The sequence below is a fragment of the Mytilus edulis genome, chromosome 4 (genome assembly GCF_963676685.1).
Source record: "Mytilus edulis chromosome 4, xbMytEdul2.2, whole genome shotgun sequence".
In the NCBI taxonomy this organism is placed as follows: Eukaryota; Metazoa; Mollusca; class Bivalvia; order Mytilida; family Mytilidae; genus Mytilus; species Mytilus edulis.
Window position 1 is genome coordinate 66,481,057 of NC_092347.1, and position 19,161 is coordinate 66,500,217.

At 31.0% G+C, this 19,161-nt stretch overlaps 1 protein-coding gene across 2 annotated transcripts in view; it reads left to right on the forward strand.

The window, feature by feature from the left end:
- The window catches only part of LOC139520278 (neuropeptide Y receptor type 2-like), a 66,616-nt gene that overhangs the window by 28,406 nt on the left and 19,049 nt on the right, over nt 1–19,161 (forward strand). The window contains exon 2 of one of the 2 annotated variants that reach the window (XM_071312786.1): nt 7,732–7,791. The gene's annotated coding sequence lies outside the window, so the exon portion shown is untranslated. Of the gene's footprint in view, nt 1–7,088; nt 7,792–19,161 lie in introns of those variants that run through there. The other variant, XM_071312787.1, reaches the window with a different exon arrangement.

Below are 19,161 nucleotides of genomic sequence, written 5' to 3' on the forward strand. Positions count from 1 at the left end.
ACCGTATTTGTCCAGCGGCGATCAGGTGATTAGCTTAATTATATTCCTGGTGGTTTACCAAATTATAAACCGCGTGGTCAAGCTACAATCATAATTCTGGAGCTACAAGTCAATGCAAATTTAACACGAAATCCTCCAATGAATGTCTGCTAACTAATCCTTGTTTCTGTTTCGAATCGTTATATCCGTTGAACTCATTTATCTTACTCTGTCCGCCCACCCGTCCTATATACAACAGTTGTTTGGACTCTTCGTCGTAATCGCCAATGCTGACTTTAATTTATGCTGTTTGATATTGAACTCTGATCTGATTAACATCAATTTGTCTGAATATAGTCATTGGAATATGGAAACTGAAAAAAGTATTAAAAAATATGAAACTTGTCATTTTCATGTTTTTAATAATAATTCATTCTAACAATTAAGTAAAATTTGACGAAAGATTTTATTTGTGGATGGAACAAACGAAAGATGAAACGTATTAACCAATTATAATCATACAAATGCAAGTCTGTCTAATGAATAAAATGCGCAGCACATTTATTGCGTGAAAAAAAAAAGATTCAAAGTCTTCAAATCGAATTTCTATTTCATCTACCTAGCTTCTAAAACTTTTCAATCCTCTTTTATTTTTATTACTTCTTGCTGTTTGTTCTAACAATTTAATGGATTTAAAAATGATATCAAACGTTAGAATATTATTTATCAACTCCCTAAACCTATTTTATTTTTCAATTTATGTTGATCCAAAAAACTATTGTCATACATTACATCAACACGAACAAAGAAGCTCAAAAATCTAATTGTCACATTAAAAAGATAATCCGCTGTAGAATCCATCAATCGGGAAATTTTTTCGCGTTGTTAAAGGTTGGGAAAATCATCAAGGACAACAGAAAGTGATATATTTGCTATTGTCTGGTTACTAGGTTACAGATAAAAAAATACTTATTATAAGTAATAATTTAAATGGTATAAAACAGTAAACCCCTAGAGCGTTCAATATCAGGATCAGAGATGAAAGATACTGTCTAAGAACTTTCTATTAAATGCCCTTGCTGACATTTTAATGACAATGATCTTTACAATAAAATCATGTTATGGATTTTGAATATCCTAGGAAAAATAACAATAAATATGATTTTTTCCAATATACTATAGACATCATTTAGTAATATCCCATTCATCAAGCATCTTAAAAAATACATTAACGTTATTGTCATTTACAAGATCTTATACATGAAATGTCAAATCGATGGTGTATTGAACGTTCTGCAGATGAAGTTTGGCGAAGAAAATCACTTTCGTTTGCTTGATAAAGTGGGCATGTCCCTTGGTTTGATTTTTATGAAAACATAATTTCCAGTTTACAAGTCGATATTATTTAAAAAAAAATAATAAGCTGGATAAAAGGAGTACAATTTTGAGATAATTTATGCATCCTTAGTTAGCAGATTTATATAAGGGTATAGATATCATTGGATCCTGCTCCCTAACGCGAAAATGAGTTATATATTAAAACAAAGTTTTACGTTTAAGAATGGTACATGTAAATATTAAAAAGAAAAACATTTACACAGTATGAAGCAATATACAAAAAAATAATACAATCTCTACATGTTTTGGTTTATTGAATGAGTGAATTTTATTTATTTCAAAATAACGAGTGTTACTACATGGTTGCCAAGACATGCTTCAATATTAGAAGTAAACGATTAAAGCTTTGTTTTACAATGTTATGTAACATAAGTATTGTACTTGAGGAAATATATTTTACGGTATCTCGTACTTTTAAAAGAGCGGCACTTGTATTTCATGTTTGTTAAACTATGTTTATCTTTGAATGTAGTATGTGTTTATGTATTTCAAATGGTGAGACTCTAATAAAGTATTGTATTTTGAGTCTAACTTTGAGTGTTCCAACTTTCAACTTCAAGTCTTTTTTGTTCGTTTCTTATACTTTCTTGGCTTTGAAATATTCGGTTTTTGAATTTCCTGATGAAGGTAAATCGAGAAAAACGCTTCTGGTGGATGAAACTAGATATAACGTTTTCTTTTTAAATTTTTGACTTAATAAGTGCACAACTGATTCAGTTGAGCTATTTTTCTAAAATATTTTGCATCATGCATAGACCTGCAGAAGTTTTTCTACAACTGTATTCAATACAAAACAAATGATGATTTGATAATGACACACTGACTAGTAGTACTAGCTATAATTGTAAATAATAAAGCCCCATCATTTGAAGAAATGAAAACATAGTTGTATTTGTAATGACATAGCCTTGCTTACAAACTCTCTCACAATTATTCCCTATATTTACCCCTATTTTTGTCCCCTAGTACTAAAAAAGACGTGCATTCATATTTTTATTTTTATCAATATTTTACTTTAATTCATCTTATTAAAAATATTTATTACAATCATTATTATCAGCATTATCCAAAAAGATATTCTTCCATAGGAAAGTCCTTGATGACTTATATTTATTTACTGAATTTACCCAAATATCACTGCTTCAAACTATTCATTTTTGCCCGAGCTTGTGCTTTCATGTCATCTGTTTTGATTACCCATTTGAGACTTAATTTTAATTACAAAATCTCCTGATGATTGATGTAGTCTGAACGTTTGTTATTGTTATAATACTAATATGTTGCTATGCAATTAATGACAATATTCAAATAAGAGGAAAATCTTAACAGTTATTTAATTAAAAATTGTAATTAATCGAATACTCCAACACATCGTAACTTTCAAAACTGATTATTTTTACTGACATCGATGAATGTAAGAGTAGCTTTGAATGTTTACATTAGAAGTCCTCCTGGTCTTTAGGTCATATAATTTTTTTTTCTGTACTCGTTGTACCTACTGTGTGCTCGAAATTCAAAATCCGAAATTTCTTATATATAGCGTACTGAGCCGGAGTACCATAATCATTCTTCAAATTTTAATGACCGCGAGGCTCGGAATACAAATTTGCCCTTGAAATACCAATTCCAGTATTTTGATTGGTTGATTTCTGAGTCTGACTACGGTAGTCGCACTTTAATTTTCATACCTGAAGCGTCAGTCTTGTTGTAACTCGGAGTTATTTGACTCAACATTAAAGATCTTTCTCCAACTTTATCATAAAAAACAGCATTAAAGCAAAATAAAGTTTGAATAAAACAGGACGGATCAAACATAAATTTTACAACTTAAAAGTATAACGCTTTCTCAAAAGAAAAGGGAAAAACAGCAAAAGCGTTGTGGTTTTGATATACAATTACTTTTATTTCTGAACTTATTATGATAATTTTAATAATTACACATGAATCCATTTCCAAAAAGAAAATCTTTCATGATCATAACTTTATTTTCCACGTGGCAGTGAATTCAAATTTACATTTTTATCTCGTTAAATATCAATTTTGTTTCTATTATGAAACATGTACATTAAACATTAAAAAAAAGAGAAAAAAGAAGAAAAAAAAGAAAAAAAAAAGGAAAAACAAGCATCAATTGCAATCATTGCAATTCATTTATGCCTGGTGATAAAGAAAATTAATTGAGGATAGATTTTGTCTTCCTAAGATCTATTGTAACCTATAACCAACAAACAAAATTCCAACCTTTGTAATTTCTCATGTAATATGAATAATTGACTTGATAAAGCATTGATAACTGATTATATGATGAATATGAAAACCTAACCCTGTCAAATCTAAGCCTATTTACTTTGTAGAATATTTTTTCAGTTAAGCATGATATCGACCAGGCAATTATGGGAAACTAAACAGTGTGAACAGAGATTTTGTTTCATGTAAAATATATCATCCATTAAAGTAGTGTTTGATTTTTATTTTCTCACGAACGATTAAAGGCTAGAAAAGCCAAACTGAGACAATTTTGAAATGTAGAGGGAATTCGTTTTTTGTTTTTGAACAAAGAATCTTTGTACAAGAATTCGGATGTTTAATCGTAAATATTTACTGAATACAAAAATACAATTAAGATATTTACAACTTTCCTAAGAATTCTCATACACTAAAGATATCTTCCCATCGAACTAGAAATAAAGGATACTACAGATACAGTTAAGTCGGCCTCATATCTGGACTTACATCTAGAAATTGACAATGAGGGTCGGTTGAAAACAAAACTTTACGACAAAAGAGATGATTTCAGCTTTCCAATTGTGAACTTTCCATTTCTAAGTAGCAACATTCCAGCAGCACCTGCATACGGGGTATATATCTCCCAATTGATGCGATATTCCCGTGCTTGCATTTCTTATCATGATATTCTTGAAAGAGGGTTGCTGCTCACAAGGAAGCTATTAAACCAAGAGTTCCAAATGGTGAAGTTGAAATCATCCATTCGTAAATTTTACGGACGCCATCACGAGTTGGTTGACCGTTATGAAATAACCGTTTCGCAAATGATATCGGATATGTTCCTTACGTCGTAACTACAATCCCCTTTCCTTGCATGAATGAGACCTACCGAATTAGACTATTTACGGATTTGTTATCACATAAGCAACACGACGGGTGCCACATGTGGAGCAGGATCTGCTTACCCTTCCGGAGCACCTGAGATCACCCTTAGTTTTTGGTGGGGTTCGTGTTGTTTATTCATCAGTTTTCTGTGTTGTGTCATTTCTACTATTGTTTGTCTGTTTGTCTTTTTCATTTTAAGCCATGTAGATAGATAGTTCATTAACGTCTCACCATTAATATACACAATACAATATTTACATATATCATAAAACATAAATATATATCAATGCCATTCTTAAAAAAGTTATGAGAGACAAAGAGTAAAATTTCATCAAACAATAAAAGGACTTTACAAAACTATTCATTTTATACAGATAAGTATATAACACACAGCCGATCTGAAGAGTAAAAGAACCGAATTTACCTCTCGGGACGTGCTGAATATTTGAAGCCCACTGATTTCAGAAAATGGATTCTATCAATTTCTTCATTCTGGTATTTTTGTAATTGTTCCATCTCACTTCTACGTACAACTGTTGATGTTTCAAGCACTTAAGTCAGAACTCATAGAAATAAAGAAATTATAAAAGGTTCTTCAATTTTTAAAATCTATAGAAATACAAACCACATATACCGAACATAGTTTTCAGTCTTTCAAAGATACGACCGTTAAAAATTCTACGAAAAAAATTATAGGCTTTTTGAGCGTATTATGCTTCATATTATACAGATGACTTTTCAGAATTCCATTTTCCTTACAATTCAAGTTCAATATCATTAAGATATACAGCAACATGGAAAAATCAAGGACTTTAATCGAACCTGTTTATTGATTTTCATTTGTCTTGTTAATTGGTGTTTTTATTTGGTGTGATTTCAACTTTGGTGCAGTTGCTTTGTTAAATCATAACTGTTATCTATAAACAACTTCCGAAGCTTCCAGGAATTGTGCGTCAATTTCCGACTTATAACAAAACCTTGCTTCGAATTTGATTTATAAAGGGCAAATATTTTACCAGATACATTTCTACAAATACTTTAGTCATAGTTGTTTTTATTGATTTGTTAATTGTTATTCCTTAATGGTTAGATATGATATTTCAAGCACGAGAACTGGACATCAAAATGATAGAAAACAGTGAATCTAAACATGACATTCACTGTCACTGGAGAAATGGCTATTCTATATTTTTCAGATAAAATGAAAGTATGGTCATTCCACTCTTCATTTGCAAGATTTATCAAGAGAAAGTTTTATTTTACGTTTGACCAGTTTTGTGTCTACTGAATCAAAATTCGCTTTGCTTCTAGACAAACCAACCAAGAAATATTGTTAATGAAATGTCTTTCAATATGATAACTCATATGTATGTGGTATTCATATTGTAAACAATGCCTTAACTTTACTATAAAAAAAAACAACACGTTTTAAGATACAACTACATGCTCCCGACCGTACAGAAAACACAGGCAAACATAAATAGTATATTTAAAGGCGGATTAAGTATCTTAATTTTCTAGCAGCTCTATCAGACTGATGATGCATGGCTTGTATCTAGTTGTTGTACTCAGAAAAAATGTTTGATTAATATTGTCCTATTTATGGGTAGGTGAATATAGTTATAAAGTGTATGGGCATATACACTACTTTGATAGGCGAAATTTATGTATAATTATGTACAATAATGTAATTTTAAAATTTCTGTCAGATATGCTGACAAAACTTTCAATGTTATTTCAATTATAATCCAATGATAATGCTTAAAAAAAATCGAAATAAAAAAAATTACGAATCTGAAATACTAAAAACATTAAACATACAGTATACGTTTAATTTCTTTATTCAACTTTAACAATCAAAATAACGCCACCTTTTGACATACAAAGTTGTTTTGGTCAACATGCACTTAACAATTTTGTTTTTAATTAAAACTACAAATGCAAATCTCTCTCCGTTTATATAGAAAGTTCAACGTTATGGTTGTATTTCAACTATGCATGCATTGTACATTCAACGTCAAGTAGATCTATATTGTAAGATGTGAAGACAAAAAAAAAGCAAAATGCAAAACGATTCATTGAAATAATGTTGCAATATATCATCATGGTTTTCTTTAAAAGTTTTGATTCATTTAGTAAAGATGTATTATTTGCACATATTTTCTATAGGTTTGAGGAATCAATTTAATACTTATATAGTCCAGGGGTACTTTTTGGTTAAAACTACAGTGAATTTAGAAGAAAAAAAACGGCAATTGTAATTCAAATATTCATGATAAGGATAAATCAAATCTGCAAAACATCAACCAAAATAAAGTTATAGTGCACAATATTGCAAAAAAGTAATAAAATATTTAAGATAAAAACGATAAATTGTAAATTCCCAGTAGTATTAACACACGGCAACGATTCTGATAATAAGTTGCTTAATTATTGAATCTCGACGCAACAAACAAATTCTGCACTTAATATCCTCTGTGAAATATGCTATACATTATTAATTAACAGAGTAGTTGCTTAAATAAGACCTCCGGGCAGATCAGACAAGTATTACTATTTATTTTTGTCAGAACACGGCGTTTCATATAACCGCCATAAATATTTATTCTATTACACAGTTCATCGATATATTTTTTTGGCCATTATTGAAAATTGATACGTTTGAACTTTTTGCTTAGGTTTCAAAACACTCGAGTAGAACTGCAGTTTTCTCGTTGATTTACATATAATGGGATAAAGAACGAAGGAGACGATATGCTAGAGAATAGCTACATCATATGCTAATTATTTTAATGAAAAAACGTAAAGTTGAAATATTTTAAGTGACTTTTGATGATAGTGACTGCAGTGATTACAATTCATGATCATCATGCAGTCGACAAAAAATGCATAAATTTAAAGAAAATTGGTTCCGAGAAAATGTCTGGAGAAAATCTCCTTGTTTTTTTCAGATATTAAAAAAAATGTAAAATCATTTTATAACATGATAAGGAAAGATTGTCTTGTGTGTACAGTGCTATCTAACCGACAGTAGTTCTCTTACTACGCTGCAGGTGCTCTGCCAATCGATTTTTGTAGAAGCTGAGAATAACTACAATGTCGCGGAGAAATGAAGCTCTTTCAAACGTTTAAATCCATTTAATTATTGTTAATGAATATCAAGACTTAAACTGGACAAATGAATCTTAAACTTTGTGATGATTTCAACATGTGTTAACGACGACATCTTGTTTTTGTCTGCAGGTTTGAGGAATAATGGCGGGAAATTAACAGATGAAACCTCGATGTGACAAGATGGACTTGGTAAGTGACATATTGTTAATCATATTGATTTGTAAATAACAAGTAATGGATTCCTGATATCAAATAATTTAAAGATTCTTTATTTTGTCATTTGTGATAACATTTGAAAATTCTATTCAAATATCGATATTTTCTTGTGTAGAGTTGTAATACATGACATCATGCGTGCATAATTTTACAAATTGTAATAAAACATGGCTTATCAGTATCTTCTTATACTTTGTGTATTGATTTTTTATCTAGCAGTTTTTTTATGGTTTTAGATCGCCTTTACAGATAAGGTTCTGTTTATACGTAGAAACTGTAATTTAATTGTTACGTGCATTATGATTGTAGTTCAACTAAAAATGATACCATGTGTTGGCATTTTGCTTACATTATCATAATTGTTCAATGTATTTCGTTAAATCAAACCAGTTCATTGTATCAGAAAATTGCTTACCGTTTAAATACAAGTATGATCGCACTTAAAATTAACAATGTGCTGGCCTTCTTGTTATGACAAACAGGACAAGAAGTGTATATTCACTTACTGTAGTTACTGTGGTATTTTGTTTTATGTAAGTCCTGTTTTGTTTATATTATTTACTTGTGTTGTTGAATTTCTCGTCTTAAATTTCTTGACAGATCGCCACGGGATAATGTCCGAGAAAAATGTGTAAAAATAACGTTATTAGGAATGAAAAAAAAAAACCCAACAACTCAATTAATATTACAATGTGGGGTCTGTTCATGTGATCATGTCGGAACCTTTTATAGTATACTATGCGATATGAGCTTTGTTTATTATTGAAGGCCGTGCGGTAACTTATAGTTGCTAATTTCTGTGTCATTGTGTCTCTTGTGGAGAGTTATATTTTTGGCAATCATACCATATTTCATTTTCATTTTGGCTTTTCTTTTCGATCTTTTTGCATTTTTTCAAGTAATCAAAGTTTGTAATCCCTGAAAAAATTTAAGCCTTAAGCTTAAGTTAAGACACTTTATACGTCAAAATGCAATGAAAATAATTCCATCTAATGCTATAAAAGCCTTCACTTTATTTTTGCTAATGATAAGATAAATTCATCAAATACGCGATCTGAGCAGGCAGGCAATGAATATATCGATGTACGTTATAATGAGGCACCTCAATGGGATGTCCAAGAGATCACATAATCATAAACCTATTGCCAATATACTCCCATGATTGTTACTAATTTTTTTATACAAAATAATCAAATACTCATGAAATATTTGGTCTGGTAATTAAATAATCACTAAAAAAACGGTCAAGTAATCACTTAATAAAAAAGCCATGAGGAGGCTCTGAAAGAAAAAGAGTTTTGCAGGCAGAACGGACCTTATATGATTTGCGATCGTTTATGTCGTTAAAGTTTTGATATTCTTAAATCTTTGTTTTGAGCCTATTAAAATTTGGTTTTCATACGTATCCGATGTAAGCTTTACCAAAAACACCACGTGTTGTTCGCACTGAAATCGGTTATCATTATATTGTAATTTGCAAAACGATGTTTGGACAAAATTTTTATAGCATCAGCTTTTTTATTTAGAGTTGGTCATATCTTTTAAACACGTTGGCGTATTATTCTCAACATTAAATATCCCAGTGCAATTAAAAACCGATATCTCACCATTCCCGTTTACTGATATGATGCAACATATCAGAAAAAGGAATCGAAGAGAGATCGGTTTTTAATAAGGTTGAAAATATCTAAATTTATCATACTTTGCAGGTACCACTTAGATAGATGCATTTCGAGAAAAATTGGGATTGTTTTCTAAAATAACTTTTTTATTTCTATTAAAATAAAAAAAGACTCCAAACTATTAAGTCGAGAACGAACTGAATATGTAATGACAATAAACGAAAAACAAACAAAAACAAACAAAGGTCAACAAAATATTATTCACCACAACATAGAAAACTAAATACTGACCCACACAAACCTCACAAAAAGCCGAAGGATGATATCGACAACACTACAGCTATGCATTGAACATTAAGTAATTTCTACAAATAGCTAAACGGGTCAAACTAAGTAAATATCATCAAAAGTGTATCGAAGATTCTTGTTTCGATTAATTCGAAATAAATCGGTTCTTAAATTGCTTAGGATTCTTCATAGTTTTATAACGCGCATCATGAACTATCTTGTTTAGCTATACTAAAATAGTTGCCAGGTCCTTTATGGTCTTCATCGGGAAGTGCAAGCCATAGTCTGTTTTATGCAGAACCTCTTTTTCCATTTCCACATACCTAAACAATTGAATAAAATTAGTTTCGTATAAATCAGACTCATCGTTAACAACAACCGACCATTTTTTTATTTGCTCATGATAAGGAAACTACTTGAAAAAAAGACAATAAATTCAGTTAGTTTTAAAACAGTAATTATGGTACAATTGTTATGGTATAACAGTAATGATAACGACTTCAGCAAATACTCGTCTTCTATATGGAATACAATGTAAGTGCTAATTTAAAAAAACACGTAATTTTATTTCTTTTTTATTACACTTTGAATTCCAACTCTCAATAACCAGAGACGATAATTAACTTAATGCATTGTACTGATAAATACATTTCAATTACAATCACAAGTTATAATGCCACAATATAATGAGTTGTAAAATTATGACTACACCGAGAAGTAATTATGTAATCAATGTCTAAACAGTCGCCATAACCTTTTAACAAATATTATTATTCCAGTCTTGTATTTTTACTTTCATGTTATAATTAATGCTTCGATAAACTTACTTGCAAAACATTTAACACTTCTGATTGGTGTTAAAGTACGTTGATGGTGCAATGATGACGACATCGACGTCATCAAATGTTAGTTTCTGTTTATCCTAACGACCGATATTATTCATGTTGACCAACAGCAAATTTGTCAGGTTAGAGCAACTGTTGTCACGGAATATTTTTATTCACAAATGGATAAACTTAAGGTTACAATCACTAAATTTGTAACTGAAATATTCAGTTGTTTTTACCGTTATGGAAGAAATATATTGCGAATGACCAATAACACGTTGTATTCACGCTTTAATCTGAGCACATAACTTCCCAAACGTTTGATTTCAGTTTTTTTACTTAATAAGAAGCACGAATAATTTTATTTTTAATGTATATTTTATAAAAGTACGTCGTTTCTCGTTTCTTTATATAGATTAGACCGTTGGTTTCCCCGTTTGAATGGTTTTTCACTTGTAATTGTGGGCACCTTTATAGCTTGTTGTTCGGTATGAGACAAGGCTCCGTGTTGAAGGCCGTACCATGAATTATAATGGTTTACTTTTATGATTTTTAATCGGATGGAGAGTTGTCTCATTGGCACCTATACTACATCTTCCTATACCTAAGTAGTTCATATATGTAAGATGCCAATAAAATAAGTAAATTAAGGCGTCAGTAATTTACTGTGTTCAAATCTCGTAAATATAAGAATTAGGGAGACCACATGAACACATAAGGACCAAGACCGTGTGTATCGACAATGTTAGTGTCTCCTTCTATGTATGCATCCCCCAACATGCGAGTTCACACTCCGTAAAAATGTTCAATTTGGAAAAAATGACACACAATTGGTTAATAATTGTTGTTTGTTTTTTTGTTGCATATCAGTTTTACTGTTCTTTCGTTGTTTTCCCCTTATAGTTTATTTGTTTCCCTCGGTATTAGTTTGTAACCCGGATTTGTTTTCTCTTAAGCGATTTATGACCTTTGAACAGCGGTATACTCTTGCTTTTATTTAAAATACAGATTAAAAGTGTATGATTTTTTTTATACAGACAGCACTGATGAGTCTTTACATGTTTAGTAGACGAAACGCGCGCCAAGCGTAACACATTTCAACACTGGTATCTATGGTTAATTCATGTAAGATAAAACAACAACAATCAAAGAATATCATGGAGCAATAATCATTAAAGATGAGACTTAATTTCCCTTGTAATTTCATACTTGCAATTAAAGGATGCGAATATCACTACGACCTTATCCGTTTTAGCAAAAGGTCAGAACATAAAGGTTTATCGAACCGTAGTAAAGATAATTATTTTATTTTGTAAAATTGCCAAATGTATGTTGTTAACGTTCAACTTTCATAAAAATTAAGATAAGCCACAGTGTTCGTAAATTGGTTCAAATTAACAATAATGTTTAGAATAATAACAACATAAAACATATTCTAAAAAAAAAAAAAAAAAAAACAGAGAAAAGATCATGACATTCCGAATCATTTAACACATTGTTTTAATATTCATATAAAACGTATGTTTCATTTTGGATCCTCAATGCTCTTCAACTTTGTACTTGTTTGGCTTTATAAATATTTTGATATGAGCGTCACTGATGAGTCTTATGTAGACGAAACGCGCGTCTGGCGTACTAAATTATAATCCTGGTACCTTTGATAACTATCATTTATCTGTAGATGCTTTTGTATTTTTTAGTATAATATTATTCTTACAACAAACACACATAACATCTAACTTACAATGTCTATGTTTCACGGACGTACTCATTATTTTGTTGTCCGTCATGGAATATATGTGTCTCAGAAGACCACTGATTATATTGTCCTCTGCCTATCTTGTGACAAAAGGTATTTGGTATCTCAACATAGATACCAGGATTCAAATATAGTATGCCAGTCGCACGTTTCGTTAAAATAAAAACTCATTTGTGAGGCGGGATTCAATAAAGTTTAAACGGTCTAATAAAGTACGAAGTTGAAAAACATGGAGGAACTAAAGACCCGAAAAAATTGCGAATTAAGCCAAGGTAATCTATTCCTTGGGTGGAATTTATTTTCAGTATTTCCATAAAAAAAGGAATGTAAACAGTAGATTGTTTTTATTATGAACACATTTATAACACAAAATATTTATAGCAGTCCATTTTATATATTTTTTTCTTCAAATTTAAAAATAGGGTTATTGCGAAACGTTATTCGAAGACATCGATAACATGTCAGATAAACTTATCATAGATACCAGAGTTAAAATTTTGTACTCTAGATGCCCGTGTCGTCTACAAAAAAAGACTCCTCAGTGACACTAGAAACAAAAAAGTAAAATTGGCCAAATAAAATACGAAGTTGATCATTGAGGACACACAATTCCGGAAGGAAAAGAAATACAAAAGATTACTATATGATTATAAAAAACAATCAGTGATGTAAAAAAGATGTGAACACCAATGTTGAGGACACCTATACAACTTGAAACAAAAAATGAACCATTGCATAGATCAATATATCGTTGTCAGCAATATGAAAACACGAAGTCTATATAAGAAATTTCAGTTTTCGCAGCGTTTGGCGTGTGATTCTGAATACAAAATCGAAATAAAACCGAAATAAAACTAGGAATAAGACGTCACGGAAAGTAAAGGGTTCAAACATTCTAAAGTCAAAAGAGGGATAACATTAAAGTAGCAATAAATATTTCTTATAAACGTTTAGGAGTAGATTTTATTTCTCAATTACACCTTATGTAAGAATCCTGGGTTTTGATTGGTTGATAGCCAGTGTATTTTTCACCAATTTATTGTATCAACTGAATATCGTTCATCTTTTCACGACGCTGGGGTATATGCAAAAAGGATATGCCTTTTTTACCCTCTCTGCCGTGGTATTTGCCAAAAAATACTATATCCGACTGGACGCTTGTAGCGTTACGATCATCAATGCGTTTTTGCAAGTTAACATTCGGTGTAATTAAACAGATATAGCATGTTCTTGAGGGGTATTTGCGAAAAATACCAGTCTTGAGAATGAATTTCCCTCGCCTTACGGCTCGCGAAATTTAGCATTATCTCGACTGGTATTTTTCGCAAATACCCCTCCTTAACATGATATATCTGTTCAAAATGCATTGCTATTCATACAAAGTATACGAACCTAGATGGAAAGCTGTTTTATTTTTGTCTGTCTCTCTCTGGTCACATTTGAAAATGTTTATAACTTGCAATTTTTTAAACAGACATTTATTTAGTCTTTACTTAAATCGGGAAATGTTATATCTGAGTAAATGTCTGTTTCAAAGGATTACTTTCCACATTTACATAAGTAAAGTTTGTACTTTTCTTCAGATTCTAACATGTCAGTCGTAAAGTGACCGTCAGAGCTAACTAACAAAATAAAAGACACAACTTCCTGAAGCAGACTCACTTCAAGACATTAATTCTCACAATAAATTGTCTGTTGAATTCTCTCTTATGACCAATTCAGTCCTGGTTTGATTAGCTTGGTCCTCCAAGGACTTGAAAACATTGCTGTCTTATTGAATTTAGACATACGCTTAGAGAAAATTAATTCTTTGTCTTCGAGATTAGGTTCATGTTGTTGAAATCTAATGTGATGTTCTCTTCAGGCTCAAGCAAACAAAACAAAAGTGAATCTTAAATTCACCAAAAAGGGTGTGATCATCATACAAATTATAGAATATTTAGGTGGTTCATTTGTGTAAAGATAATGTGTCGAGTTTTAATTATTAGTGCAGCAGTTAAAAAAGAGTTAAGTTTTTATGTTTGTATTTTGAAATTGTTGAGTTTAATTGTGTGTGTATAACAGAAAAAAGGGATATTGGGTATCCATCCTTGTCACTAAATCAGTTCTTTCACAGTAAAAAATACATGCAAAGCAACAGAACGGCGCTTTTATTTCTGTTTGTCATCTCAAAATGACAAAGAGACTTTAACAAAATATCTCTACAACTTGTCTAGATTAATCTGGGTTTTGAACTTAATATTTTAGAATAGACATTTGACTTCTGTCGATAAACGGGTATTTCACATCCAATTTTTTATGGAAAGTCTTTATAAAGCACAAATGTGTCAGTATTCACCTCAGAAACCTACAAAACCTTTGAATAGACTTATTAAGAAGGGATATAATTACGATACTGTTGTCAAGTCATTAAAGATTGCATATTTTGGCGTTAATATTGAGTCACTGATAAGGTCTTTGCATCGGAACTAAATACATTTATTCTAAAAACAGTTGTTGGCATGACACGGGTTATGTTCTTCTCATATATGTTATGATGGTATGAAACTAAACCCCTAGCGGGAAGGATTGTGCCTGATGTTCATATGATGAAATCATAATCTTTTAGTCAGTTTAATTGAAGTCTGGAGCTGGCATGTCAGTTAACTGCTAGTAGTCTGTTGTTATTTATGTATTATTGTCATTTTGTTTATTTTCTTTGGTTACATCTTCTGACATCAGACTCGGACTTCTCTTGAACTGAATTTTAATGTGCGTATTGTTATGCGTTTACTTTTCTACATTGGTTAGAGGTATAGGGGAGGGTTGAGATCCCACAAACACGTTTAACCCCGCCGCATTTTTGCGCCTGTCCCAAGTCAGGAGCCTCTGGCCTTTGTTAGTCTTGTATTATTTTAATTTTAGTTTCTTGTGTACAATTTGGAAATTAGTATGGCGTTCATTATCACTGGACTAGTATATATTTGTTAAGGGGCCAGCTGAAGGACGCCTCCGGGTGCGGGAATTTCTCGCTACATTGAAGACCTGTTGGTGACCCTCTGCTGTTGTTTTTTATTTGGTCGGGTTGTTGTCTCTTTGACACATTCCCCATTTCCATTCTCAATTTTATTTGTTGGATTGTTGTAAAATTAAGTATACTATATATGTCCTTTGATTTATTCCACTGGTGAGCTTCCCGAACGCCGACGTTATGGTTAAAGCTAAAAAGTTGAATATAGATATCAACAACAGAAAGCAAGAACAAATATCTTAAAGAGTATAAAGACTACACTTTAATTAATGACTATTCGTTTTGAAATTCCCTTGGAGTTAGGTATTTTTGTTATTTTACGTTTTTTTTTTCTCATAGAATAGAAAAAAACCACAGACGTAACGGTGCATACCATATTGAAACTGGATTTAAATCTAGTCATTCAGGTTGAGTTTGTTAATAGCTATCGGATAACCATTTACATTTTATTTAGATGTCTATTGAACATGTTTTCGTTATTTGCTGCTGGTTATTGACGATTGCCTGACTTCTTTTCCATATCAAAGGCAATTTATTTCCAAATTCTCGATTGAAATGATAATCTAAAATTTATTTTAAGGTTCTATAAAGTTTTATATTTCAGTTATTCCCTTTTCCTACTGTTACACATCTCACGTAACCTTCAATTTTTGAAATCAGATTAACTAATATACGGGTTATTACATAATTTCATTGATTAAAACATACAAATATCTTACAATCAGAGTTTATTATTTTACATGCATCTATCACGAGATAGATTACAACAAGAAGAGGTTCTTTCTTGAACAGTAATCGGTTAACGTTTCTAAAATAAAACTGTATGGAATTTTTTATCATATACATCATTACATATAATGATCTTATCTTTTTGAGTGGAAGATACGCGCCAACTATTCGAAACCTCTGCAATCACTAAATCATATTCATATTAACTTGCAACATTGAAGTGTTTGAAAGATATACTCTGACAATTACACTTGACATTTTGTATGTAGGTTTTGAAGATATCTTTTGACATGGTTTTGAAAAAGAAGTGTAACGCTTCCTGTTTTACATTCTTAAGTAAGTGTAACCAATAGAATCAACTCTTAATGATTCCATTGTCTGAATTTTTAAAATATTACGAAGGATATTAATTAAAGTAGCGTATGATCAAACAAGACAGAAACGCAACGACACAACACAAATGAAAACAAAAGACATGCAAGATATGTATAGAAATGTCAACGTTATTAAGTCAAAACCATTCCAGTAAATAAATAACGTTTTTTTTTCAAATAATATTTTATTTTAAAGATCAATGCAAATGCATAGTAATAACAAATGAAATTTTAGCATTGATACAATTAGATGAGGTATAGAGATGAGACACACTGTAATCTTACATCAGGAATTTACTGTAAATATACATCTACAGATCAACTACATATATCGTTCAAATGACATGACAAGCTCTAAAAAAACGAGTATAGATAAGTTCTGGCTAAGATCAACAGATCCGATTTAGATCTTATAGCTTCGTCATATAAAGTCTGACGAAGATCTGATATTGACGTCAACTCTGTATTCTTTCAACACACTATCGAATGTCGTGGTTTGGGAATATTCTTCAATGATATTGTTTATTCCTACGTGATTAAAAATTCTTGTGTGTAACACATTATTATAAAATGTATTTAAACAGCTACGCCTTGTAATGGATGGAAGAATTAGAATTGATGGATAGCTAGTTCACAAGGTAACAGTCCACAGAAAGACATTTCATCCTACCTGGACACATTATTCTCACTTTGAGCTGTATTTGAACTTTTTTTAAATGTCACATGATTAGCCGAATTAAGCAAATAGCAATTTTTGAGTCTTTAGTTTGATCCGGCCGGGACACACTCTCGAGCATTAGAGGTTAACATGAAATTAGCGAGGCGATAACTAAGCATATTGTTATTGCATATTCTGTTCATTCGAAATTTCATCCTACAAATATCCCTGCAACAGCGTTTGTTTTCTTAACGCATATATTCTCGTTTTTACTTCTGCACTGATTGCACTACATCTATGTACAATTATTTGTAGTGCAAATCAGAAATTGCTTCCTGTGATAGGAATCTTTATACCTGAGCATAGTGTTTTCTTATTTCTGAGTGTTTTGACAACTGACTGTACACCTGTCTAAGCTGTAAACTAATCATTTAATATCGTTAACGTGTTTGAAACCATAAGATATATAAAACAGAAAACTGAGTTGTTCGTTTGGATGTGATATAAATGGTTTTTAATTGGTTATCAATAGTTCTCCCGCACACTCTGAATTTGCTGACTTTAATGTAAACTATAATTCGTAAATCAAAAATTTCCGCGCAATAATTGTGTGAGTAATCAGTATTATAATAACATTTGGTGTAAAGTATTGTTGTTGTCCTTGTTGTCTAAGTGCATTACGAAAATGCGTAAGAGGGTAAGTGATCTCAGCGGCGGTAGTTGCAAGTCCATTCAGGTTTCATTCTTTTCCGATCGAAAAATAAAATAAAGACTCTATACATGTGCATTGTAAATCTCAGAAGCGGGAGGTTTGGCTATCCATAAAACCAGGTTTTGTTGCAGTTCCGTATTTCTGTTTTCCTCTTATAGCTAATATGTTTGCCTCTGTGGTAGTTTGTTACCAAGAATTGTTTACTTTTAATCGATTTAGGAATTTTGACAGCGATATACTACTGTTGCTTTATTTACAGTATACGTTATCAGTGAATTTGAAAGTAGTCATTAATATTTGGTATTGGTATACTGCGACGTGATTATATTTGATTTATTCTCATTAAAATAGTTATATTTATTCTTATCATCGATCTTCTCTTTAAAAGTGTTATTTTCATTTTATATTTTTAATATACTAGATCTTTGGAATCTCCATTGTATACATGGCATATGTATTATTGATATGATTATTATTATAAATCAACTGTTTACAAACATTGAATTTTTCGAAATACTTTAGATTTTTTTCCCGATGAATATATTACCGGAATTTTGTGTCCGCAATGCTCTTCAACTTCGTAGTGCATTTGGTATTTTTGACTTATTTTATTTGAATGTCACTGATGAGTTTTTTTGTGACGTAACAGGCGTCTGTCTACAGATTTTAATCCTGGTATCTATGATGAATCAATTTTAATGTTTAAACCTATCATAGCATAGTTATTGCAATTGCAGGGTAACAATTGCAATGTGTATACCTAAGCATATATAGTGCAATTACAGGGTAACAGTTGGTAAACACGTATTAATTCTGTATATTAATTATCTAACCTGTTACGATCACTTCCGAGCCGTTATATAACGATATAAAAAGAACGTTTTCTCTTCATCTGATACAGCATAATATCTTAGGAAGTCATAAATAATGTTTTACCTTTATGTACTCGGCTAACTAACGAAATTACAACATCTTTAATCATGCAATGTGCTAATTAATTGAAATCATACACAGCTACAAGAAAGGTTCAAATGTGTAATTGAGTCCATAACATATCTTTCAAATTATGATAAATTGAGTTCTTAGCTGTGTTTGAACTCACCACCCGGTTAGTTGATTTCTCCAGTGAATAAGCCGTATCTTTATTAGTATCGTGCAAATTTGTATCACATTAATTTCAGTAAAAACAACTTTCCAATTAAATTTCTAATCATGTGTGTTTCAATCAACCTTTTCTAATTCAAGCAAATTCTAATTTCAAAGTTTAAGACAAAAAATATCCAAGTTCTAATTTTTCAAATCATTTGTGTTTTTTTGGGGTTTTTTTAAAACTTGTACTCAAACTGTTTTGGTACAAAGAAGTA